Source organism: Theropithecus gelada, chromosome 2 (assembly GCF_003255815.1).
Source record: "Theropithecus gelada isolate Dixy chromosome 2, Tgel_1.0, whole genome shotgun sequence".
NCBI lineage: Eukaryota > Metazoa > Chordata > Mammalia > Primates > Cercopithecidae > Theropithecus > Theropithecus gelada.
In genome coordinates, this window is record NC_037669.1 from 151733271 (window position 1) to 151759256 (window position 25986).

At 41.0% G+C, this 25986-nt stretch overlaps 1 protein-coding gene and 1 long non-coding RNA gene across 2 annotated transcripts in view; one reads left to right on the plus strand and one right to left on the minus strand.

Annotated features, from left to right (window-relative positions):
• Positions 1 to 25986, minus strand: part of CLSTN2 (calsyntenin 2) — a 632434-nt gene that overhangs the window by 36314 nt on the left and 570134 nt on the right. The gene's annotated exons all lie outside the window — the stretch shown is intronic.
• LOC112618533 lies at positions 19040 to 22206 on the plus strand. Its single transcript, XR_003118091.1, has 2 exons — positions 19040 to 21174; positions 21658 to 22206. It is a non-coding gene; the product is annotated as an uncharacterized LOC112618533 (long non-coding RNA).

Sequence of the window (25986 nt, forward strand, 5' to 3'; positions counted from 1 at the left end):
ATCTGCTTTTGGGAAGTAACTGTTCATATCCTTTGCCCATTTTTAAATGAGATTATTTGTTTTTGCTTGTTGATTTATGTTCCTTGTAGATTCTGGATATTAGAATTTTGTTAAATGCATAGTTTATGAATATTTTCTCCCATCCTGTAGGCTGTTTACTCTGTTGATAAATTCTTTTGCTGTGAAGAAGCCCTTTACTTTGGCTCCCACTTGTCAATTTCTGTGAGACTTAGCCATAAATTCTTTGCCAAAGCTGATGTTGAGAAGGGTAGTTCCTAGGTTTTCTTCTAGGATTTTTATAATTGGGGTTTTACATTTAAATTTTTAATCCATTTTGAGTTAATTTTTGTATATGATGAGAGGTAGGAGTCCAGCTTCATTCTGTTCCATATGGCTAGCCCATTATCCCAACACCATTCATTGAATAGACTGTCTTTATTCCATTGCTTATTTGTGTCTATTTTGCTGAAGATCAGATGGCTGTAGATGTGCAGATTTATTTCTGGGTTCTCTATTTGGTTCCATTGGTCTATGTGTCTGTTTTTGTACCAGTATCATGCTGTTTTTGTTACTGTTGCCTTACGGTATAATTTGAAGTCGAGTAGTGTGATGCCCCCAGGTTTTTGGTCTTTCTTCCTTTCCTTTCCTTTCCCTTTCCTTTCCTTTCTTTTGCTCAGTATTGCTGTGGTTCTTTGTTTTTGTTGTTTGTCTGTTTCACATAAATTTATGAGTAGATTTTTCTAATTCTGTGAAAAATGACATTGGTATTTTGATAGGGATAACATTTAATGTATAAATTGCTTTGGGAAGTATGGTCATTTTAATGATATTGATTCTTCCAATCCTTAAGCATGAAATGTTTTCCCATTTCTTTGTGTCATCTCTGATTTGTTTTGGCAGTGTTTTGTAGTTTTCTTTGCAGAGATCTTTTATCTCCTTGGTTAGATGAATTCTCAGGAATTTCATTTATTTTCTGGCTATTGTAGATGGGATTATGTTCCTGATTTGGTTCTCAGCTAGAACATTATTGGTGTATAGAAATGTTACTAATTTTTGTACATTAATTTTGTATCCTGAAACTTTATCCATTCCAGGAGCCTTTTGGCAGTCTTTAGGGTTTTCTAAGTAAGGAATCATATCATTGGAAAAGAGAGATGGTTTGACTTATTCTTTTTCTGTTTGGATGCATTTTATTTCTTTCTCTTGCCTAATTGCTCTGACTAGGACTTCCAGTACTATGTTGAAAAGGAGTGGTGAGAATAGGTGTCCTTGTCTTGTTCTAGTGCTCAAGGGGAATGGTTCTTCTTGGGCTTTTCTCCATTTAGTATAATGTTGGCTGTGGGTTTGTCATAGATGGCCCTTAATATTTTGAGATATGTTCCTTTGATGCCTTGTCTGTTGAGGGTTTTTACCATGAAGGGATGCTGGATTTTACCAAAGGTTTTTTCTGCATCTATTAAGATAATTTTGATTCTGTTCACATGGTGAATCACATTTGGTGAATCACATTTATAGATTTGCATGTGTTGAATCAACCTTGCATCCCAGGAATAAAATCTTGACTGTGGTGAATTAACTTTGTGATGTGCTGCTGTATTCAGTTTGCTAGTATTTCATTGGGGATTTTTACATCTATGTTCATCATGGATACTGGCTTGAAGTTTTCTTTTTATGTTGTGTCTCTGCCAAATTTTTGTATCAGAATGATGCTAGTTTCATAGAATGAGTTAGGGAGGAGCTCCTTCTCTTCAACTTTTTGGAATAGTTTCAGTAGGATTGTTATCAGTTCTTTGCAGATCTGATAATGGGCTGTGAATCCATCTGGTCTAGGGCTCTTTTTGGTTAGTAGGTTTTTAAAATTTTGGAATTCATTATTTGTTCAGGTTTTCATGTGCTTCCTAGTTCAATCTTGGGAGATTGTGTGTTACCAGGAATTTATCTACTTTCTCTAGATTTCCTAGTTTGTATACATAGAGGTTTTCATAATGGTCTCTGAGGATCTTTTGCTTTTTGTGGGATTAATTGTAATGTCATCTTTGTCATTTCCAATTGTGTCTGTTGAGATCTTCTCTTTTTATTTGTTAATCTAGCTAGTGTTCTATCAATCTTGTTTATTCTTTTGAAAAAGCAACTCTTGGTTTTACTGATCTTTTGTATGGATTTTGTTCAGTTCTCCTCTGATGTTAGTTATTTCTTCTGCTATCTTTGGTGTTGGATTGTTCTTTTTCTCCCCTTCTTCCTCTAGGTGTTATGTTAGATTGTTAAATTGAAATCTTTCTAACCTCTTAATGAAGGCATTTTAGTGCTATACACTTTCCTCTTAGCTGCATCCCGAAGATTTTGGTAAGTTGTGTCTCCATTTTCAACTATTTCAAAGAATTTTTTGATTTCTGCCTTAAATTTGTTGTTCACCCAAGGGTTATTCAGGAGCAAGTTGTTTAACTTCCATGTTTTCATGCAGTTTTGAGAGATCTTGGTATTGATTTCTATTTTTGCTGCATTGCAGTCTTGAGAGTGTGCTTAGTATGGTTTTGATTTGCTTTATGACTGAGAATGTGATCGATCTTAGTCTATGTTCCATGTGCAGATAAGAAGAATGTATGTTGGGTGGAGTAGTCTGTAGATGTCTCTTAGGTCCAGTTGGTCAAGTGTCTAGTTTAATGCCCAAATTTCATTGTTTGTTTTCTGCCTCAATGATCTGTCTAACACTGTCAGTGAGCTGTTGAAGTCCTTCACTATTATTGTGTGGCTGAAATGACATGATATCTTAACTCAAGGAACACATAATCTTGTTGTAAGTTAGAACTAACACACACACCACTGTGGGCTTCCACATGCGGCCTCTTGTATTATCACTTCACACATAACCAATGTCATACTCACTTCCAAATTAGGATCTTGAGCAGAGAATCATCTTCTAAATGGTGTACTTGCATGTCAGAGTACCTCCAAATGGTCCTACTTGGATGTTCTACAGGTACTTCAAACACATTGTGTCCAAGTTTGAACTCAATGTCTCCCATGCTACAGCCTAGCCTGCTCCCTCTCCTGTGATCCCTGGCTTCAGTAAACACTCCCTCATGCAATCTGTCATCCAAGCCAGAATACTACCATTGCTTTTGCATTCCCCTACTCTTTCTCCACTTCCTTGACTGCACAGTTCTGATAATGCTTTTGTCTTGCCTATTCTCCCCTCATTCCTGATCTGAGCTTACAATACTCACTAGAGAGGGGAAAGAGATGGATGGAGGGGTGACTGATTGAGAAAGTGAGTCTGAGACAAGTTATTGCAAGATAGAAAGGACTTGAACAGGGGAAGAGGACCATTTGTAGCAGGAGAATAGTGAGAGGGCTTTGATGTGAGTGTGGTTGAACAGAGTGAGCAGTCTGCTAAGTGACCAGCTGCCCTGGGTTTTGAGGAACCACAGAATGAGACAGACGGGATAGCGAAAGGGGTTGTTACAGGCCAAGTCTTTGGGTAATGAGTTAGGTATCACAGCTGCCTCATGAATTTCTAGGGAATCATGTTCTGACTTTGGGAAAATAACAGAACCCTTCTAATCCTTGGGAGCCTCATCTGTGAAGTGAGGATAATAATAGTATCTATGCGTAGGTTTGTTGTGTGAACTGAGCTAAGTAAGGCGTATACAATTTTTAGCACATATTTTCAGCCTGATTGAATAGGGGACTGCTTTCCTTTTCCAAATAAATTGAGATGCTGGATATAACATTAACAACAGAAGAAAACAGAACTCTTCAGGAATGAAAAACAAGGAAAGCGTAGCTGCACCAGGGAGTTGAAACTGAGTGGCTGCTGAGGAGCTGTGGCCTACCACCTCAACTGGAGTTTTAAAGTCTGTGAGGAGCAAGAATGGGGACCTAAGTTCTCTATGCAAAAAAAAAAAAAACTTGAGCTGAGATGTCTGCATAAAGCCTGAAGCTTCAAAGGACTGTCTGAATTCGGGTCCCAGAATAAACACTGCCACTTGCCCTAGGGATGCAGGGAGGAAGCCAGCCAACCACTTTGGAATAAGTGGCCTCTGAGAAGTTAGACGCCCAGGTCTGCTCTGTGCCCAGGCATCAAGTCCAAATGCACACAGTTCACATGCTGTGGAAATCCTCGACTCAGAAACAAACTTAAAAATGCATCCTTGAAGTCTTTAGGGCACTGAGCAAAGACAAACTCAAAACCTCACAATAGAGATGTATTTACAGCTTAGGGCATGTGTTAGACAATTCCTACTAGAGATAAGCTCAGAGTAAAAGATTACAAAACAAAGAAGAAACAATTCTTTGCCTGCCTGAGAAATAGCAAACACAACAAATGATTAAATTCACATAACAGGAACCACAGGAGCAGTTTGAAAGGGAACGGGGAAAGCAGGTTTGAAAAAGAGCTGAATAAAAATTTCAGAAAGGCAATAAAAATAAATCAATAAGTTAAATATAAATGAGAAAGTTGAGAACAAAATTAGTGAATTTGAATATAGATGAGATTGTATGATGAAATGATAAATTCCAACAAATATCCTTGAAAGATGTGTGGCTGGAGGTGAGACTGGGCTCTAGTGGACTAGCATGCTACAGTAAGGAGTGTGTTACCTTATTTTAGTGCCTTGCATTCTAGAAAGCCATTCTTTACTCCAACGGCCTTATTGTGTTAAGTTTAGATGACAATGGACAGAACTACAAAAGCCCCTGCTCCAAAGGACATATTTGAAGGGTCAACTTCATTTCATAAAATGGAGAGCTGTTTACCAGGAGGATTGGAACCATGCAAACCAGATTCTCTTAAGACTTGCAAGGCCATATGGCCTCAGGCCACTAATTTAAACATTAGAAAAAAGAGGCTGGACCTGGGGCCAACATGGCCAATTAAAAGCAGCTGCGGTCTGTGGCCCTCACAGAGAGGAATGAAAGTGATGCCTGAGGAGCTTGCAGTGAGCTGAGATCCGGCCACTGCACTCCAGCCTGGGCGACAGAGCGAGACTCCGTCTAAAAAAAAAAAAAAAAAAAGAAAGTGATGCCTGAATTCAGCACCTTCAACTGAAATATCCACACTCTCACACTGGGACTGACTAGGCAAACAGCCCGACCTGTAGAGAATGAAGAAAAGCAAGGTGGGGCGACAGCCACCTGGGAACAGCATGGAGCCAAAGGAAGCAGTGAGTGATCCCACTCAGGAAACCATGCTTCTCCCACAGATTTTTGCAACCTGCAGATCAGGAGATCCCTTCATTAGCCCATGCCACCAGAGCCTCGGGTCTGACTCACAGAGGTGTGTGGAGTCCCGGCAGAGCAGCCACTCAGCCACTCAGCCACACACAGAGACCCAGGAATTTTGCATAATCTGGCCCTGGGATTCCCAGTGTGGTGCAATATCTATCCCTACATACCCCTAGGAGGTGGGCTGTATCCAGGGAACCAAGCAGTGTCATTTTACGGGCCCCACTTCAACGGCACCTCACAAGTTAAGACCCACTGGCTTGGAATTCCAGCCAGCCAAAAGTGACAGCTGGAATCTGCATGAGAAGGACCAAGTTCCTGGGGAGAGGGGTGACTGTCATCTCTGTGGTTCAGTCAACTCAGCTGTTATAACCTGCTGGCTCTGGAGAGTCCAAGGGTCTGGACAAGGAAGAGTCCCCCACAATGCAGCACAGCTGTACTACCAAAAATCAGCCAGATTTCTTATTTAAGCAGGTCTCTAATCCTGTTCCTCCTGACTGGGTGAGGCCCCCCAACAACGGTCTCCAGCTACCTCCTATAGGTGCAATTCTGGCTGGCAACAGGTCACTAAACCCCCAGATAGAGCTTCCAGAGGCAGGAGCAGGCTGCCATCATCTCTGCTGTTTCTGAGCCTTCACTGGTAATACATACAGGTACAGGAAAAACTGAGGCAACTAGGGTCTGGAGCAGAACCCCAGCAAACTGCAGCAGCCCTATGGAAGAGTAGCCTGACTGTTAAAAGAAAAACAAACAAACAGAAAATAACATCAACAAAAACCCCATTCAAAGGTCAACAATCTTAAAGATCGAAGGTAGAAAAGCCCACAAAGATTCAGAAAGAATAAATGCAAAAATGCTGAAAACTCAAAAAGTCAGAGTGCCTCATCTCCTTCAAATGACTGCAATACCTCTCCCCAGCAAGGGCACAGAACTGGGTTGAGGCTTGGCTGAACTGATAGAAATAGGCTTCAGAAGGTGGGTAATAATGAACTTTGCTGAGCTAAAGGAGCATGTTGTAACTCAATGCAAAGAAGCTAAAAATCATGATAAAATAATACAGGAGCTGATAGCCAGTTTAGAGAGAAACACAACATGAGACATTCACAATGCAATCATGAGTATCAATAACAGAATAGACCAAGTGGAAGAAAGAATCTCAGTGCTTGAAGACTATTTTTCTGAAATAAGACAGGCAGACAAGAATAAGAAAAAAAAAAAAAAAAGAATGAAAAGGAATGAATGAAATCTCCAAAAAGTATGAGATTATGTAAAGAGACAGAACCTATGATTGATTGGGGGACCTGAAAGGGGTGTGGAGAATGGAATCAAGTTGGAAAACATACTTGAGGATATCATCCAGAACTTCCCAAACCTTAGCAAGATAGGCCAACATTCAAATTCAGGAACTGCAGAGAACCCCAGTATGATACTCCATAAGATCAACCCAAGACACATAATCATCAGACTCTTGATATGGTTTGGCTGTGTCCCCACCCAAAATCTCATCATGAATTATAATCCCAATAATCCCCACATGTCAAGGGTGAGACCAGGTGGAGGTAATTGGATCCAGGGCTGTTTCTCCCATGCTCTTCTTGTGATAGTGGGTGAGTCTCATGAGATCTGATAGTTTTAGAAACATCTGGCATTTCCCCTGCTTGCACTGACTCTGCCCTGTGAAGAAGGTGCCTGTTTCTCCTTTGCCTTCTACCACGATTATAAGTTTCCTGAGGGCTCCCCAGCAATGTGGAACTGTAAGTCAATTAAATCTCTTTCCTTTATAAATTACCCAGTCTTGGGCAGTTCATTATAGCAGCATGAGAAAAGACTAATACAATTCCCCAAGGTCCAAATGAAAGAAAAAAAAATGTTAACAGCAGTCAGAGAGAAAGGCCAGGTCACCTACAAAGGGAAACCCATCAGACTAACAGTGGTCCTCTCAGCAGAAACCCTACAAGCCAGAAGAGATTGGGGGACAATATTCAACATTCTTCAAGAATTTCCAACCCAGAATTTCAGAACCAGCAGAAGTTAGCTTCGTAAGTGAAGGAGAAATAAGATCCTTTTCAGGCAAGCAAATGCTGAGGGAATTTGTCATCACCAGGCCAGCCTTGCAAGAGCTCCTGAAGGAAGCACTAAATATCAAAAGAAAAAACCATTACCAGCCACTACAAAAACACTGAAGTATACAAACCAGTGACACTATAAAGCAACCACATAAACCAGTCTGCAAAATAACCAGCTAGCATCATGAGGACAGGATAAAATTCACACACAATACTAACCTTAAATGTAAATGAGCTAAATGTTTCAATTTAAAGACACAGAATGGCAAGCTAGATAAAGAGCCAAGACCCATCAGTATGCTGTCTTCCCGAGACCCATCCCACGTGCAAAGTCACACATAGGCTCAAAACAAAGGAATGGAGTAAAATTTACCAAGAAAATGGAAAACAGAAAAAAGCAGGGGTCACAATCCTAGTTTAAACCAATAAAGATAAAAAAGACAAAGAAGGGCATTACATACTGGTAAAGGGTTCAATTCAACAAGAAGAGCTAACTATCCTAAATATATATGCACTCAATACAGGAGCACCATATTCATAAAGCAAGTTCTTAGACTCCCACAATATAATAGCGAGCAACTTTAACAAACCACTGACAATATTAGATCATTGAGACAGAAAATTAACAAAGATATTCAGGACCTGAACTCCACTCTGGATCAAGTGGACCTAATAGCTATCTACAGAACTCTCCATCTCAAGAATATACATTCTTCTCATTGCCACATGGCACTTTCTCTAAAATTGATCACATGATCAAAGTGAAACACTCCTCAGCAAATGCAAAAGAACTGAAATCATAGCAAACAGTCTCTCAGACCACAGTGCAACTAAATTAGAATACAAGATTTAAAAATTCACTCAAAACCACATAACTACATGGAAATTATACAAACTGCTCCTGAATGACTCCTGGGTAAATAATGAAGTAAGGGCAGAAATCAAGAAGTTTTTTGAAACTAACGAGAACAAAGAGACAATGTGCCAGACTCTCTGGGATGCAGCTAAAGCAGTGTTAAGAGTGAAATTTATAGCAATAAATGCCCACATCAAAAAGCTAGAAATATATCAAGTTAACCTAACATCACAACTAGAAGAACTAGCAGCAAACAAACTCCAAAGCTAGCAGAAGACAAGAAATAAAGATCAGGACTCAGAATAAAAATTACAGATGGGAGGCAGGACTAACTTGCAGCTTCCACTTGGATGGACAGAGCAACATGTGGAGGCTCACATCGTGAACTTCTGCTCCAAGAACTACCCACAGGAACATACCAGGAAAGCCGAGACAATCCATAGACCCTTTGAAGGAAGTGGATTGCTGCTGCAGGCCCCTGGAAACAGCTGAAAAACTGTAAGTACCCAAATTGTGAAAGTGTGAAAAGGAATCATCTGCCCCTGATCTCACACCCTTACTGGGGAACCTGATGGTCCAGATCACCAGAGAAGGATTTGGACTTACCTGGAGCTGAGACAAATTTAGACAGCCAAGTGAAAAACAGGAGTAGGAAGAGTAGGGTGAAGAGCCCTGTGGGCTCTCTCAGTTCCCAGGAAAGCCATTTCTGACTTTGTCTCACAGGGGTTCTTGGGGAGGGCTGCCAGAGGAAATGGGAATAGAGCACATGAAGAAGGAAACTTCCAGCTGAACTTTGTAACAATTTCAATGGAATGCAAAGTTTCCTGGACAGAACCTGGGGGTGGGAGTGAATCAGGAGTGCAGACACAGCACAGAAGCTGCTGCAAGTGGGAAGGCATAAATCCTGAAAGCCCTGCTTGCTTTCTCAGCTGGCAGGTCAGTAGCCTGGGGCTAGTTCTCAGCCCAGCTTACCAGTTGCCTGGAAATAAACTCGGTGCTGTTAGATAAGTATGGGGGAAGTGAGACTGGTCTTTTAGGCTGCATGGAAGCTGGGTGAGGACTGTAAGTGCTGACTTTTCCCTACTTCCCTGGTGACCTGCATGACACAGCAGAGACAGTCATAATTCCCCTGGGAACAACCCCATTGACCTGAGAACCACAACTCCATTCCTCAAAGCAGCCACAGCAAGCCCCACCCATGGAGAGTCTGCACTCAGACACACCGAATCCTGCCACCACCTGATGGTCTTTCTCTACCTGCCCTGGTAGCCAAAGACAAAGGACATAATCTCTTGGGAGCTCTATGGCCTCACCCACCACCTGATCCTCCCTATTCTACCACCACAGCTGATGCTCTCTTGAAAGTGCCACCTCCTGGCTAGAAGTCAACCAACTCAAAACTAGTACAATAAACAAAACCACAACCAAAGACCCTAACAGAGTCCACTTCATTCCCCTCCCACCTCCATCAGAGCAGGTACTGGTATCCATGGCTGAGAGAACTGAAGATGGTTCACATCACAGGACTCTCTGTAGACACTCCCCAGTACCAGCCTGGAGCCCAGTAGTTCTGCTGGGTGGCTAGATCCAGGAGAAAAATAACAATCACTGCAGTTTGGTTTGCAGGAAGCCACATCCCTAGGGGAAGAGGGACAGTTCCACATCAAGGGAGCACCCCTTGGGACAAAAAAATCTGACCAGCAGCCCGTGAGTCCCAAATTCTCCCTCTGACGTAGTCTAGCCAAATGAGAATAAACCAGAAAAACAATTCTGGTAACATAAAACAAGGTTCTTTACCACCCCCAAAGTATCACACCAGCTCACCAGCAATGGGTGCAAACCAAGAATAAACATCTGAATTGCCAGAAAAATAATTCAGAAAGTCAATTATTAAGCTAATCAAGGAGGCACCAGAGAAAAGTGAAGTCCAATTTAATGAATACAACATATGAAGGGAAAAATCTTCAGTAAAATAGATAGCATAAGTAAAAAACAATCACAATTTCTGGAAAGAAGGGACACACTTAGAGAAATGCAAAATACACTGGAAAGTCTCAGCAATAGAATGGAACAAGTGGAAGAAAGAACTTCAGGGATTGAAGACAAGGCTTTTGAATTAACTCACTGCAACAAAGAAGAAAGAATTCTTTTAAAAAATGAACAAAGTATCCAAGAAGTTATGTTAAATGACAAAACCTAAGATTAATTGATATTCTTGAGGAAGAAGAGAAATCTAAAAGTTTGGAAAATATATTTGAAGGAATAATTGAGGAAAACTTCCATGGCTTTGCTAGAGATCTAGACATCCAAATACAAAAGGCTCGAAGAACAGCTTGGAAATGTATCACAAAATGATCATTGCCTAGGCACATAGTTATCAGGTTATCTAAAGCCAAGACAAAGAAAAGAATCTTAAAAGCTGTGAGGTAAAAGCCTCAGGTAGCCTATAAAGAAAAACCTATCAAATTAACAGATTTCTCACCAGAAACCCTACAAGCTGGAAGGGATTGGGGCCCTATCTGTAGCCTCCTTAAACAAAATAATTATCAGCCAAGAATACTATATCCAGCAAAACTAAGCTTCATAAACGAAGGAAAGATACAGCCTTTTTCAGATGCCCCCCCCCCAAAAAAAAAAATGCTGAAAGAATTCACTACTACCAATCCAGCACTATAAGAACTGCTAAAAAGAGCTCTAAATCTGGAAATATATTTTCCAAATACACTAAAATAGAACATCCTTAAAGCATAAATCTCACAGGATCTATAAAACAAAAAACTATGAAAAAAAGCAAGGTATTCAGGCAACAAATGACAGAATGAATAGAATAGTATCTCACATATCAATACTGACATTGAATGTAAATAGCTTAAATGCTCCACTCAAAAAATACAGAATGGCAGGTAGCTATTCTTATATCAGACAAAACAAACTTTACAGCAACAGAGTTAAAAAAGACAAAGAAGAACATTATATAATGATAAAAGTACTTGTCCAACAAGAAAATATCACTATCATAAATATATATGCACCTAACACTGCAGCTTCGAAATGTATACAATTACTACTAGACCTAAGAAATGAGATAGACAGTAATACAATAATAGTGGGGGCTTTAATACTCTGACAGCAGTAGACATGTCCTCAAGGCAGAAAGTCAACAAAGAAACAATGTACTTAAACTATACCTTAGAACGAATGGACTTAACAGATATTTACAGAACATTCTACTCATCAGCACGTGGAACATTTTCCAAGATAGACCATATGATAGGCCACAAAACAAGTCTCAATATATATTTAAAAAATTGAAATATCAAATACTCTCTCAGACCACTGTGAAATTGGAAATCAACTCCAAAAGGAACCCTCAAAACCATTCTAATACACAGAAATTAAATAACCTGCTCTTGAATGGTTGTTGGGTAAACAATGAAATCAAGACGAAAATTAAAAAAAATTTTTGAATTGAATAATAGTGATATAACCTATCGGAACCTCTTGGATACAGCAAAGGCAGTGCTAAAGGAAACTTCATCATATTAAATGCCTACATCAATAAGTCTGAAAGAGCACAAATGGACGATCTAAGGTCACACCTCAAGGAACTAGGGAAACAAGAACAAATCAAACCGAGACCCAGCAGAAGAAAAGAAATAACAAAGATCAGAGTTGACTAAATGAAACTGAAACAAACAAAACAAACAAAAAAATAAAATAAAAAGACAAATGAAACCAAAAGCTGGTTATTTGGGGGAAAAAATAAAATTGATAGACAATTAGCAAAATTGACCAAGAAAAGAAGAGAGAAGCTCCATTAGAAATGAAACAGGATATATTATAACCAATACCACAGAAATACAAAAGATCATTCAAGGCTACTATGAACACCTTTATGTGCGTAAACTAGGAAACCTAGAGGAGATGAATAGATTCCTGGAAGTATACAACACTCCTAGATTAAGCCAGGAAGAAATAGAAACTCTGAACAGACCAATAACAAGCAGCAAGATTTAAATGGTCATAAAAATAACTGCCAACAAAAAAAGTCCAGGACCAAATAGATTCATAGCTGAATTTGATCAGATTTCCTTTTTTTTTTTTTTTTTTTGAGACGGAGTCTTGCTCTGTCACCCAGGCTGGAGTGTGGTGGTGGGATCTCGGCTCACTGCATGCTCTGCCTCCCATGTTCACGCCATTCTCCTACCTCAGCCTCCCAAGTAGCTGGGACTACTGGTGCCCACCACCACACCCAGCTAATTTTTTGTATTTTCTTTTAGTAAAGACAGGATTTCACAGTGTTAGCCAGGATGGTCTCAATCTCCTGACCTCGTGATCTGCCCACCTCGGCCTCGCAGAGTGCTGGGATTACAGGTGTGAGCCACTGCACCCGGCCCATACTTTTAAAGAATTAATACCAATCATCCTGAAACTATTCCAAAAGATAAAGAGAGAGGGAGTCCTCCCTAAATCATTCTATGAAGCTAGTATCACCCTAATATCTAAACCACCATACAATTCCACCTTACTCCTGCAAGAATGGCCATAATAAAAATATTTTAAAAATTAGATGTTGGCATGGTGGCATGGATGTGGTGAAAAGAGAACACTTTTATACTGCTAGTGGGAATATAAACTAGTACAACCACTATGGAAAACAGTGTAGAGATCCCTCAAAGAACTAAAAGTTGAACTACCATTTGTTCCAGCAATCCCACTACTGGGAATCTACCCAGAGGAAAAGAAGTCATTATATGAAAAAGATACTTGACACACACGTGTATGGCAGCACAATTTGCAGTGGCAAAAATATGGAACCAGCCCAAATGCCCATCAATCAATGAGTGGATAAAGAAATTGTAGTATATGTATATGTAGTATATATATGAATATTCCTCAGCCATTAAAAGGAACAAAATAATGGCATTCACATCAACCTGGATGGAATTGGAGACCATTATTCTAAGTGAAGTAACCCAGGAATGGAAAATCAAACATCATATGTTCTCACTCATGAGTAGGAGCTAAACTATGAGGATGCACAGGCATAAGAATGACACAATGGACTTTGGGGTGGGAGGGATGTGAGGAATAGAGTACATATTGGGTACAATGTATACTGCTTGGATGATGTGTGCACTAAAATCACAAAAATCACCACTAAAGAACTTATTCATGTAACCAACCACCACCTGTTCTCCAAAAACCTAATAAAAAAATATATAAAAATATAAAAAATTCAAAATAAGAAAGAACCAAGATCAGAGTGAAACTGAAGGAGATAGTGACATGAAACATTCTTCAAAAAAATAAATGAATCCAGGAACTGCCTTTTGAAAAAATTAATAAAATAGACTGCTAGATTGACTAATAAGGAAAAAAGAGAAGAATCAAATAGACACAATCAGAAATGATAAGTGGAATATCATCACTGACCCCACAGAAATGCAAACAACCATCAGAGAATACTATAAATTCCAGTATGCACATAAACTAGATCCCAACACTGAACCAGGAAGAAACTGAATCCCTGAATAGACCAATAACAAGTTCTGAAATTGAGGCGGTAATAAATAGCCTACCAACCAAAAAAAAAAAAAAAAAAAAAACCCAGGCCCAGACAGATTTACATCTGAATTCTACCAGAGGTACAAAGAAGAGCTGGTACCATTCCCACTGAAACTATTCCAAACAATTGAAAAGACGGGATTCCTACCTAACTCATTTTATGAGGCTGGCATCATCCTGATACCAAAATCTGGCAGAGATAAAAAAAAAAAAAAAAAAAAAAAAAAAAACAAGCTTCAAGTCAATATCCTTGATGAACGTTGATGCAAAAATTCTCAACAAAATACTGGCAGACTGAATACAACAGCACATCTAAAAGCTTATCCACCATGATAAACTTGGCTTCATCTCCAGGATGCAAGTTTGGTTCAACATATGCAAATTTAAAAATGTGATTCATCACATAAACAGAACGAAAGACAAAAACTACATGATTATCTCAATAGAGGCAGAAAAGGCCTTTGATAAAATTTAACATTGCTTCATGTTAAAAACTCTCAGTAGAGATCAAGATCATCCTGGTTAACACGGTGAAACCCTGTCTCTACTAAAAACTACAAAAAATTAGCCAGGCGTGGTATGGGTGCCTATAGTCCCAGCTACTCAGGAGGCTGAGGCAGGAGAATTGTGTGAACCCGGGAGGCGGAGCTTGCAATGAGCCGAGATCGGCCCACTGCACTCCAGCCTGGGCGACAAAGTGAGACTCTGTCTCAAAAAAACAAAACAAAAACTCTCAATAAACTAGATATTGAAGGAACATACCTAAAAATAATAAGAGCCATCTATGACAAACACACAGCCAATATCATACTGAATAGGTAAAAGCTGGATGCATTCACCTTGAAAACTGGCACAAGATAAGGATGCCCTCTCTCACCACTCCTATTCAACATCGTATTGGAAGTTTGGCCCAGGAAATCAAGCAAGAGAAAGAAATAAAGGTATTTAGATAGAAAGAGAGGAAGTCAAGTTATCTTTGCTTGCAGATGACATGATCCTATGTCTAGAAAATCCCACCATCTTAGCTCAAATGCATCTTAAGCTGATAAGCAATTTCAGCAAAGTCTCAGGATACAAAATCAATGTGCAAAAATCACAAGCATTCCTATATACCAACAACAGGCAAACAGAGAACCAAATCATGAATGAATTCCCATTTACAACTGCCAAAACAAATAATAAAATACCTGGGAATATAGCTAACAAGGGAAGTGAAGGACCTCTTCAAGGAGAAATTACAAACCACTACTCAAGGAATTTAGAGGTGACACAAACAAATGGAAAGACATTCCATGATCATGAATAGGAAGAATCAATATCTTAAAAATGGGCATACTGCTCAAAGTAATTTGTAGATTGAATGGTATTCCCATGAAACTACCATTGACATAGAATAGAAACTACCATTCTATTAGAAACTACCATTGAATTAGAAAAACGATTTTAAAATTTATATGGAAGCAAAAAGAGCCCAAATAGCCAAGGCAATCCTAAGAAAAAGAATAAAGCTGGAGGCATCACACTATCTGACTTCAAACTACACTACAAGACTATAGTAATCAAAACAGAATGGTGCTGGTAACCAAAACACATATAGAACAATGGAACAGAATAGAAAACTCAGAAATAAGACCACACACCTACAACCATCTAATCTTTGACAAACCTGACAAAAACAAGCAATGGGGAAAGCATTCCCTATTTAATAAATCATGCTGGGAGAACTGGCTAGCCATATGCAGAAAACTGAAACTGGACTCCTTCCTTACACCATATGCAAAAATTAACTCAATATGAATTGAAGACTTAAATATAAAACTCAAAACTATAAAAACCCTGGAGGAAAACCCAGGCAGTACCATTCAGGACATAGGCATGAGCAAAGACTTCATGACAAAAACACCAAAAGCAGTTGCAACGAAAGCAAAAATTGGCAAATGAGATCTAATTAAAGAGTTGCAGAGCAAAAGAAACTATCATCATAGTGAACAGAAAACCTACAGAATGGGAGAATATTTTTGTAATCTAACCATCTGACCAAGGTGTAATATCCAGAGCCTACAAGGAACTTAAGCAAATGTACAAGAAAAAAAATCACATTAAAAAGTGGGCAAAGGACATGAACAGGCACTTCTCAAAAGAAGGCATACTTGTGGCCAACAAACATGAAAAGAAAGCTCAACATCACTGATCATTAGAGAAATGCAAATCAAAACCACAATGAGATACCATCTCACACCAGTCAGAATGGCTAATATTAAAAAGTCCAGAGGTGGGCGGGTCACAAGGTCAGGAGATAGAGACCATCCTGGCTAACATGGTGAAACCCTGTCTCTACTAAAAATACAAAAAAATAAAAAATAAAAATAAAAAGATACAGGCGTGGTGGCGGGCACCTGTAGTCCCAGCTACTTGGGATCCTGAGGCAGGAGAATGGTGTGAACCCAGGAGGCGGAGCTTGCAGTGAGCCGAGATCGCACCACCGCACTCCATGCTGGGTGACAGAGTGAGACTCCGTCTCAAAAAACAAAACAAAACAAAACTCAGAAACGACAGATACTGGCACAGTTGCAGAGTAAAAGAATGCTTTTACACTGTTGGTGGAAGCATAAATCAGTTCAACCATTGTGGAAGACAGTGTGGTGATTCCTTCAAAGATCTAGAGGCAGAAATACCATTTGACCCAGCAATTTCATTACTGCATATATGCCCAAATGAATATGAATCATCTTATTATAAAGATACATACACATGTATGTTCACTGCAGCACTATTCACAATAGCAAAGACATGGAATCAATCTAAATTTCCATCAATGATAGACTGGATAAAGAAAATGTACATATATACCATGGAATATTATGTAGCCATAAAAGGAATGAGATCATGTCCTTTGCAGTGACATGGATGAAGTTGGAAGCCATTATCCTTAGGAAACTAACACAGGAACAAAAAACGAAACACCATATCTTCTCACTTATAAGTGGGAGCTGAATGATGAGAACACATAGACACACATGGTGGGGGGAACAGCACACACTGGGGCCTGTTGAAGGGGGTGGGATCAGGGGAGGGAGAGCATCAGAAAGAATAGCTAACAGACACTGAGCTTAATACCTAGGTGATGGGATGATCTGTGCAGCAAACCACCATGGCACATTTTTACCTAGGTAACAAACCTGCACATCCCACACATGTACCCCTGAACTTTTATTTTAAGTTGAAGAAAAAAAAAAAAGAGAGACTTTGGTTAGCACCCAGATCAACTTTATGCCAGGGCAAAGATGTTACTCTCATTTGCAAATCTATTCAAGATCTTCCCAGGAGGTTGCCTGCACTTCAAACTGGCAGCAAGAAGTGCAGTGTGTTTTCACTGGAAAGTAATCATGACAGCTCAGAAAGCACCTGCTGGGCCTCCTGTCAAAAAGTGACAGCTGACTCAGGGTGCTGGAGTGCTAGGGAGCAGGAAACATGAAAGGTAGCCTGTGTCAAAGAGACCACCCTCATTTGAAATTTGGTTGAGCAACATTTGGGCAAATCCCCAAAACAATCCTGAAAGACCATCTTTGTAATTTGTGTTTAGATCATGTAAATCAAGACTTGCTTTGCACCCAGGATTTAACTTCATCACCGGGGAAAGTAAGCACACCTTTATTATGCGCTGATGATGTACCTAGCACTCTAGCACCATGCTGTGTTTTTTGCATACATAATCAGCAGGGTTTTTTTTTCTCTTTTTTTCTCACCACTGCCCTTAAGCAGTGTCAATCAGATCTCCCTTTCTACCCCTAGATGATACCTTGGCAGATCTGTTAGTGTCTCAAGTCACTGTTTTCATGTATGGGTGATCCCTGACTTATAATTGTTCAACTTTACAATGGAGCAAAAACAATACCTGTTCAGTAGAAACTGTACTTTCAGTACTAACATAACCATTCTGTTTTTGACTTTCAACATAGTATTCAATAAATTACATGAGATACTTAACACTTTACTATAAAATGGAAGCTTTGTGTTAGATGGTTTGCCCAATTGTAGGCTAACGTAAGTGTTCTGAGCACGTGTGAGGTAGACTAGGCTAAGCTTTGATGTTCAGTAGCTTAAGTGTATTAAATACATTTTCAATTTATGATATTTTCAACTTATGATGGGTTTATTGGAAAACAACTCCATTATAAGTTGAGGAGGATCTATATTAAAAAGTCCACTTCCATTAGTCTCTTATCTAATTCAAAGCTTCTCCCCTCACCCAGCCTGGGGCTGATTTGCAAATTCCACAAACCCCCACAGAGGTAGGGCAGTGTTGATGGGAGAGCCAGAGGTTAGGGCAGAAAATCCACTCTCGAGGAAGTGGGGGTTGTGCATTTCCTGTGCTGGATCCTGCAGGAGCCTGGAGGAATGGGACATGCCAGGAGGAGGAGATGAGGCCCCCCATTCACTATTACTTGGGGAAATGTTCACCTCAGACCCTTTCAGGCTTCCTTTCCCCACTGAGATGCTGATTGTCTTGCAAGATAAACCATGAACAAAGGGGTCCAGAGTAAAAAATGCTTCGGAAAAGCTTCATTTAACAGTCCATCAGGCTTCTTTCAGCGGGATTCCTCAGAACAGTGGTTCTCAAAGTGTGGTCTCTGAACCAGGGCATCAGTATCACCTGGGAACTTGCTAGAAATTCAAACTCTCCAGCCTCATCTGAGACCAATGGGATCAGAAACTCCAGGAGTAGGGCTTGGCCATTTGTGTTTCAATAAGCCCTCCAGGTAGCTTTGGTGTGGTTAACTTTGAGAACCTCTCAGAGACTATAATATGCTAAGGTGGAGAACAGAGTAGACTGTTCACCAAATGTTTGGACCATATTTGTCCTCCTGCTAGGTACCTATGACTATCTCAGGGAACAAAAAATCCTAGATGACACATGCTGTGAAATTCACTCAATTCATTTGCACGTATTTATTGAGTACCCACTATGTTCCAGGTACTTCCCAGGCATTGGGGATGTGACAGTGAACAAAACAGACTCTAGCCAGCCCCTTCCCACTTTCTAGCAAATGCCAGTCTCTCCCACCATTCTTCCTACCCCCATTTCAAAGCTTCTCTCCCTCTGCTGACGTATTTGTTCTTGCTTCTCATTTTGAGCATGAAGACTCCTCTTACCTGTGAGCCCCTCATCAAAAAAAAGAAAAAAAAATAAAAAAATAAACAAGGGCAAAAAAGCAAAACCCTCTCTTAAGCCCGCCAAGCTTTCTTCCTCCTCCCAGGTTTTTGCTTGCAGGACATGCCACAGAATTCATCTAGGGATATTTTCCTCATGAATTTCCTGAACCAGCTGACATCTGTCAGGGCCCTGGGCACAGATTCAGAGCTGCAGAGGCACAGCCACAGCCTGTCTGTTGTGGGCTGTAAGTGCCCATGTACAGAGTGAGTTTAATATTTGAGCAGGCCAGAAAGCACATCTTAAATCTGGCAATTAGGAAAGGGAATATTTCTCCTCATGTGTTCCCTCTCTGAACACAATAAACTGCACAAAGACTAACCAGATCGCTTGCCTCCAAATAGGAATTGTCTTCAAAGCGAGTCATTTTAGGATGGGGTTGAGGTGGTTGAGGTCTCATCCTATGGGTTCTAACCCCTCCTGCAAAAGCCTCTGAGCTTCTCAAAGTAAGTATAAGGGATATGATAGCCATTCAACAATTAGTATTGGCAGATCAACTGACTGACTGCATGAATGAACAAATGATTGCATTAAGAGCTAGCAACCCTGGAAATGATTCTTGTAGAAAAGGAGAACACGAGGGTCCAGCTTGGAAACCGGGAGTGTGTTCCTGGGGATAAGGCCATGTCTGTGCCAAATCCTTGGAATTCGAGCAAACTCAGCAGTGCCATCTGTCCAAGAAAAAGAGTTGAGAAGTCCCAGGCAGACACAGAGGCTTTTGGACAGAAGATGAGGGCCCCATAGGGAGAAGGAAGGAGGGTACAAGTCATCAGATATGAGTGAGATAAGACTCTAGCTAGGGAGGGGCCAATGCATGTTGCACAGGTCTCCTCACCAGCCTCTGGCTTCCCTGCACATTCTGGGGATAGCAGCACCTCTTTGGATTTCCACTGAAAGGTGGTGGCTTTGAAGTGAGTTGGCCCAGGGGAAATTTCAGCTCTATCCACTTACTTGGGATTAGAACTTGGGGCAAGTTTCTTAAACTTGCTGAGTGCAGTTTCTTCATCGATAAAATAGGTAGAAAACCTATCTTGCAGGAAGAATTGATTATTTACTCAATAGGTATTTATTGGTACCAGGTCACACATTATGTTAGGTGCTGAATATAGAAAGTGAGCAAAAATAGACATAGCCTTTTCCCTTAGGTGACAGAAAAACACTCATGTAAATAAATGTAACTTTATGTCTATAAGACATCCTATAAGTAGAGGTACAAGGTGTTGTACGAGTCCATAATAGAGAGATTTTACCTAGTTTTGGAGATCAGAAAGTGATGGTGAAGGAAAGGATGAGGACAAATGTCAGAACATTCAAGGCAGACAGGACAAGCAGAGGCAGCGCCCTGTGGCACAGAAGCAAAGGGTGGGTTTGTGCTACAGGGGTAGAGGGCAGGTGCTTTCTCCTACCCCTGCTCCTATTAGCACACCAGAGGGTCTACCTCACCCCAAACCGTGGGGATGCCCATTCCAACCTTGGAGGGAGGCTATACATAGCACAGTTCCATGCTGAGCCTGTGGAGCCCAACCCCTCAGGTTCAAATTCTGATTTGATCATGTCCTGACTGTGTAATCTCAGGAGAGTTACATTTCCTGCCTGTGCCTCAGTTCTTTCAAAAACAGAAATGATAACAATAGTAACTACCTTGAGGGGCTGTGATGATTGAGTTAATATATGTAAAACACTTAGAACACTGGCTTACCTTGTAAGTGCTAAAAGGAGTAGGTGTTACTCCTGGCATTCCTTCTTTAACTCATGGCCCTAAGTTATAATACTTACATGGTTCCTGGCATGAGCCCTCTTCCCTCCCCCTGCCCAGTCCAGGAAAAGTCTCAACCCGAATGTTCCTCATCACCCCATCTGGACCAGTGTGATTGCACCAGCCTGTGCCATTCCCTGTTCATCCTGGTCCCTCACATACTCAAGACACACATGTCATTTTACATTTTCCAGTAGCCATATTAGAAAAGAAAAAAGAAACAGGTGAATTTAATACTTCAGTCCAATATAGCCATTTATCATTTCAACACGTAATTAATATTAAAAATTATTACATTTTACATTGTTTTTGTACTCTTTGCACTCCATCATGGATTTTACCCTAGCAGCACACCTCAGTTTGGACTAGCACATTTCAAGTGCTTGACAGTCGCACGTGACTAATGGCTCTTCCATTGGTTAGCCAAGCTCTGGACTCCTTGATCCACAAGGATAAGAACCACATCCCCTTCCACACCTCCAGGTATGAGGTAGGTGCACAAGAAATGTCGGTCACAAATAAGAACGTGGAGGGGGAGTGGATGGATGCATGGTGGTCATGTTCTGCAGAGCCTCACCCGTCCTCCCAGGCTCTTACTCTGTTACTGGGCACAGAGCCTTTTAGCCACAAGGGGATCAAATCCTGGGTACCCAGTGCTAAGTTACTATCCCAAAGAGAAGGTGAGGGGAGGGCTTGAAGGACTCTGGGGGTCCAGGGCAGCATCATAAGGAGGGGAGTGTGAATAAAGAGAGGCAGGGGAAGATTCATGCTGTGTAAAGGAGAAAAAGAAATGGTCCTAGAGCACTCAGGCAAAGAGAAGAGCAGAAGGAGGGAGGCATCTCCTGACATGGCTTTACCCGCTTCTTAGGGACTTGCCAGGGGAAGCAAAGATTAATGGGAGGAATGAGAGAGAGAATATTTTCATGCAAAATGTTTCTTTCCATGCTTAATTTCTCCTTTCATTCTTTCCTAGGCAGATAAATAGCAGAGACTGATTACACGTAACTCTCTTCCCACCATGGATGCCGGTATTTGTGGGCAGCTGCAGAAGAGTAGGTGAGAGGATCTCCCAGATTATTAGGCCAGTTTTTCTGTGGCTCAGAGAGTGCCAGTGACTTGCTCAAGATAAAACAGCTTGTTAGTGGCAGGGATGGAGCCCAGAAATTCTGTTGTGCTGTCCTCAGGAACGTGTGTTCAAAAGAAGTTCTTGGCGAAGATGAGAATAAATCGTAGGCTCTTTGAAGAGGACTCCAGTGTATTAAACAAATAGGTTGCTGAGATGCAGTTAACTACTCAGTAATGTATTTGAAGAAAATTAGTTTTTCATTCTGCCTCAGAATATTGAGGCTGGTCATCCATAAATACAGCCTGTGTCTAGGAGAACAGAGGTGGAATCCTCCTTGCAAGTTTAAAAAAATAAAATAGTAATCTCAGTGGCTATCTTAAGAGAAGCATAATTATAATTTAGTTGACATATCTATATCTCAGTGATGGTAAATAAGCCTTCCCTAAATAATTCAAATAATAAATGCTGCTCCTTTGGAGAAGTGAACTGATCTTGAATGGAATTGGGTGTTTCCACCTACAGAAAAACAGCACGTGCTGGCGAGAAAGCATGTCCCACATCTCAGAGCTCACAGGGGACTGCCTCAGCTACTGACTGTGTAAACCAGCAGCTCTATGGTAACGGGACTCTCCTTCAACCACATGACTGCCTGTGTGTGTATCTGATTGCTCTGTGGGGGAGTGGCAAAGAAGAACAGTGTGCATTGATAATGGAGCCCCAGTACAGAACTTTCACCACATGGGCTTCCCAAACCAATCGTGTTCTGGTGGAATTCAGAGCCACTGAATGAAATTAAAGGCCATCAGTGGGGTCATGCCGTGAACATCACATCATTGCTCTAGAAAAGACAAACCCATTCCAGCCACATCTGGATCACCTGCTCCCCTCGCAGAATGATTTCTGCAGAAAGGCTAATTTGCATTTCACAGGGGCCTCAAGAGAAGGCTTGTCAACAGGCTTGGAATTCCACAGCCAAAAAAAAAAAAAAAAAAAAAAAAAAGAAAGGAACTACAGGTTAGTCTGTTAAGTTTGGGGGAATTTGTAAAAATACTTGAAGAACAGTTGCAGTTTTAAATCCATTAGGATATCTAAGATCTTAAGCACAGGCTGTTATGGATATTTGCCAAGCGGAATTTTCACTTGAGTTTTGGTCTCATAGAAAGCTCTGGAAACTAATTGATTAAAATCCAGTAATACTCTTTCCCCTCCCAAACAAAATCAAAACAAATGCCACAAACACAAAAGCATCCCTCCTGCCACCTTTCTCTGGTTCTGGAGAGAAGGTGGAATAGTCCTCACACTTTCATGCTGGGTTCTGATGAGTCACTCAGGATAGACTTTGTGAGGGCCAATAACCGGCAAAGCATGTGCTGGTTCCAAGCTTTGGTGTAATTGTGGATGTAAGAAAATGTGAATATAAATGACCTTCCATGTTGACTGAGATCAGTGTGGCTCATTCTTCCTCATGACTTCCATTCAACCTGCACTGTTCAGGAACCAGATTATACAGTCTTAGAACAAGACTGGGAAGGCCTCAGAGTCCAGGACTCTGTTTTGGTCTTCTCTCGTTCCACCCTATGGCTCTCAAATACAGGGCTAGGGGCATAAAAATGCTCAGAGTGTTCACTGCATTTGATGCCATTACTCGCTATGACAGAAAAAGCAGTGGTCAGAATAGTGGAGCACCACCTTTTATTTGGCATGAGAAAAATATTCCTTGAATCCTATATAATATTAGTAATTTGTAAGATGTTATATGTGTTCAGAAAGTACTATTTTTACAAGGAGGACCCCTTGTTAAATAATGACAGTAAAGGCTCTCATGAAAGGGTCCATAAACCTCATTCATTCATTCATCTGTTAACTAAATATGCACGGAGTCTGCCATGTATCAGGCGCCCTGCTCCACACAGAGAAAGCTAAGAAGAGCTGGAACCTCAGAACTGCCTGCAAGGCCTTGTAGGCTCCCTCTCTAGTGATCTGGCAGAAGTGGATGAGATGCTCAGACTGAAGACTATTTCAGAGGGCATTGATTCTTATGCCTGAGGTTCTAAGGGATTTTGTGGATTTATCTGCTAAGGGGTGGGCAGTTTTGAGAAGAGAAAGGGGAGGCTGAAGATGGCAGGCTCTCAAAGCTCCTCATCACCTGTAAATGTCTTTCCCGCAGCTCTTCCTGAGGGGTCCCCTTGGAAGCAGACCCCACCACTATGCCACATACTGTGGGTCCTAGGTCCTTGTGTGAGGGTAAACTTCTACGTATAAACTAGGGGCTATAGCTGAATCATGAAAAATTCTTTTTTCTTCTATCTTCAACTCTTGGATCATAATTTTGTTCCTTTTAAGAAATTTTCTTAAAAAGTTGAATTTCCAACAACATCCTGGAGAGCTGGCACATGAAGGCCATTCCTATTGTGTTGTCAGGATAATGGCTCCCATACAGGTTCATGTCCTAATCTCTGAAACCTGTGAAGATGTTACAGTCATGCAGCTTAGCAACCAGGACACATTCTGAGAAATGTGTCCTTCAGTTATTTCACGATTGTGGACCATCATAGAGTGCACTCACACAAACCTAGATGGCATAGCCCACTACACACCTAGGCTTTAGGATACAGCCTATTGCTCCCAGGCTATGGACCTATACAGGAAGTTACTGTACCAAATACTGTAGGCAGTTGTAACATGATAAGTATGTGTTTATTTAGATAAAAGTAAATATCAAAAATGTAAAATGGTGCTACAGTATTATAATTTCATGGGATTGCCTTCGTATATGCAGTGTACATTGAATGAAATGTAGTTATGTGGCACATGACTGTACTTAAGCAGCAAAAGGGACTTTTCAGAAGTGATTAAATGAAGAATCTTGAAATGGGGAGAGTATCCTGGACCATCCAGGTGGGTCCAGTGCCACACAAAAGTCCTCACAATTAAAGAGGGAGGCAGGAGAGTCAGACGTGATGTGATGATGGAAGCAGAGGTTGAATAACGCAGTGGCTGACCTTGGAGTTGAAAGGGGCTATGAGCCAAGGCATGTGGGTAGCCTCTGTAAACTAGAAAAGTATAAGGAAACAGAAGCTCCTCCAGAGCCTCCAGAAGGAGCACAGCCTTCCCAATACCTTGATTTTAGCCCCAGAGACCCATTTCAGACACCTGACTTCCAAAATTGTAAGATAATAAACTTGTGTTGAAATCACTACACATGTGGTGCCTTGTATGGTTGCAATAGGAAACAACACACTCATCTTGCTCAACACACAATCCTTGCTTCTATAATCCTTGCAACACACAATCCTTGCAAACTGATTTCCTCAATGTTCCCTTTTTATGCTAGACCTTGTGTATGCCACTTCTGCTCTGCTGTCTCATCTCCTTCCACTTCTCCCTAGCAGTCAGCTTTCCAAGGCCAGTTCCACACTCCACTCCACTGCGCTCCATCCGCTACCCTGAAATTCTTCACAAATGCCAGGCACACTGTGCTCTGACTTCTGATTCTCAAGGTATTTTGAAGAGTGTTGATCAATATATGTAATTCACGAATACTTTAGACAAACAAAAAGCTCATCTTCCAAAAGGTGTTTAAAAGCGCTGGGCTGACCACACACAGGATAACCAAAGACCACCTCTGCTCAGTGGCTCCTGCATGCCTAAGCCTCCCCAAGCTGTTTAATAAGGGCTCAATTCCTGATTGCCTTCCCAGTGAACTGTGGGGGACAGGGGTCAGCAGCTGTCCTCTGTCTACCCTATATGCAAACAGGCCTGCATCCCTCACTGCTCAGCCCCACAAGGCTGTGTTCATTTGCTACAATTCTCTCCATTTAGAGGTGTAGAATTGGTTGACTTTCAGGTCAGACAGTGCTGAGCTGAAATATGTGCTCTTCTGATTCTCTGAAACATCTCCCTGGGGAAAGGACCACTTGGGAGAAGGTTCCCTCTTTTTTATTTTACCCTTCACCCACTACCACCTTAAGCACAGCCCACTTTTATACATTTTGTGCCATACCCTGGGCTAAGATCTTTGCATGCATTGCCTATTCTTCCAACAATTCTTGGAGGTATAACTATTATTTTCTCCATTTTACAAATAGACTGAAGTATTCAGAGAGGTGGAGTAACGTGTCCAAGGTCACACAATGAGTCTGTGTCTACAGCCTTGCTGTTTGAACTGTGGGCCATCAACCATCAGCACAGGCATCCCTTGGGAGCTGGTTAGAAATGTAGAATCATAGACCTCAC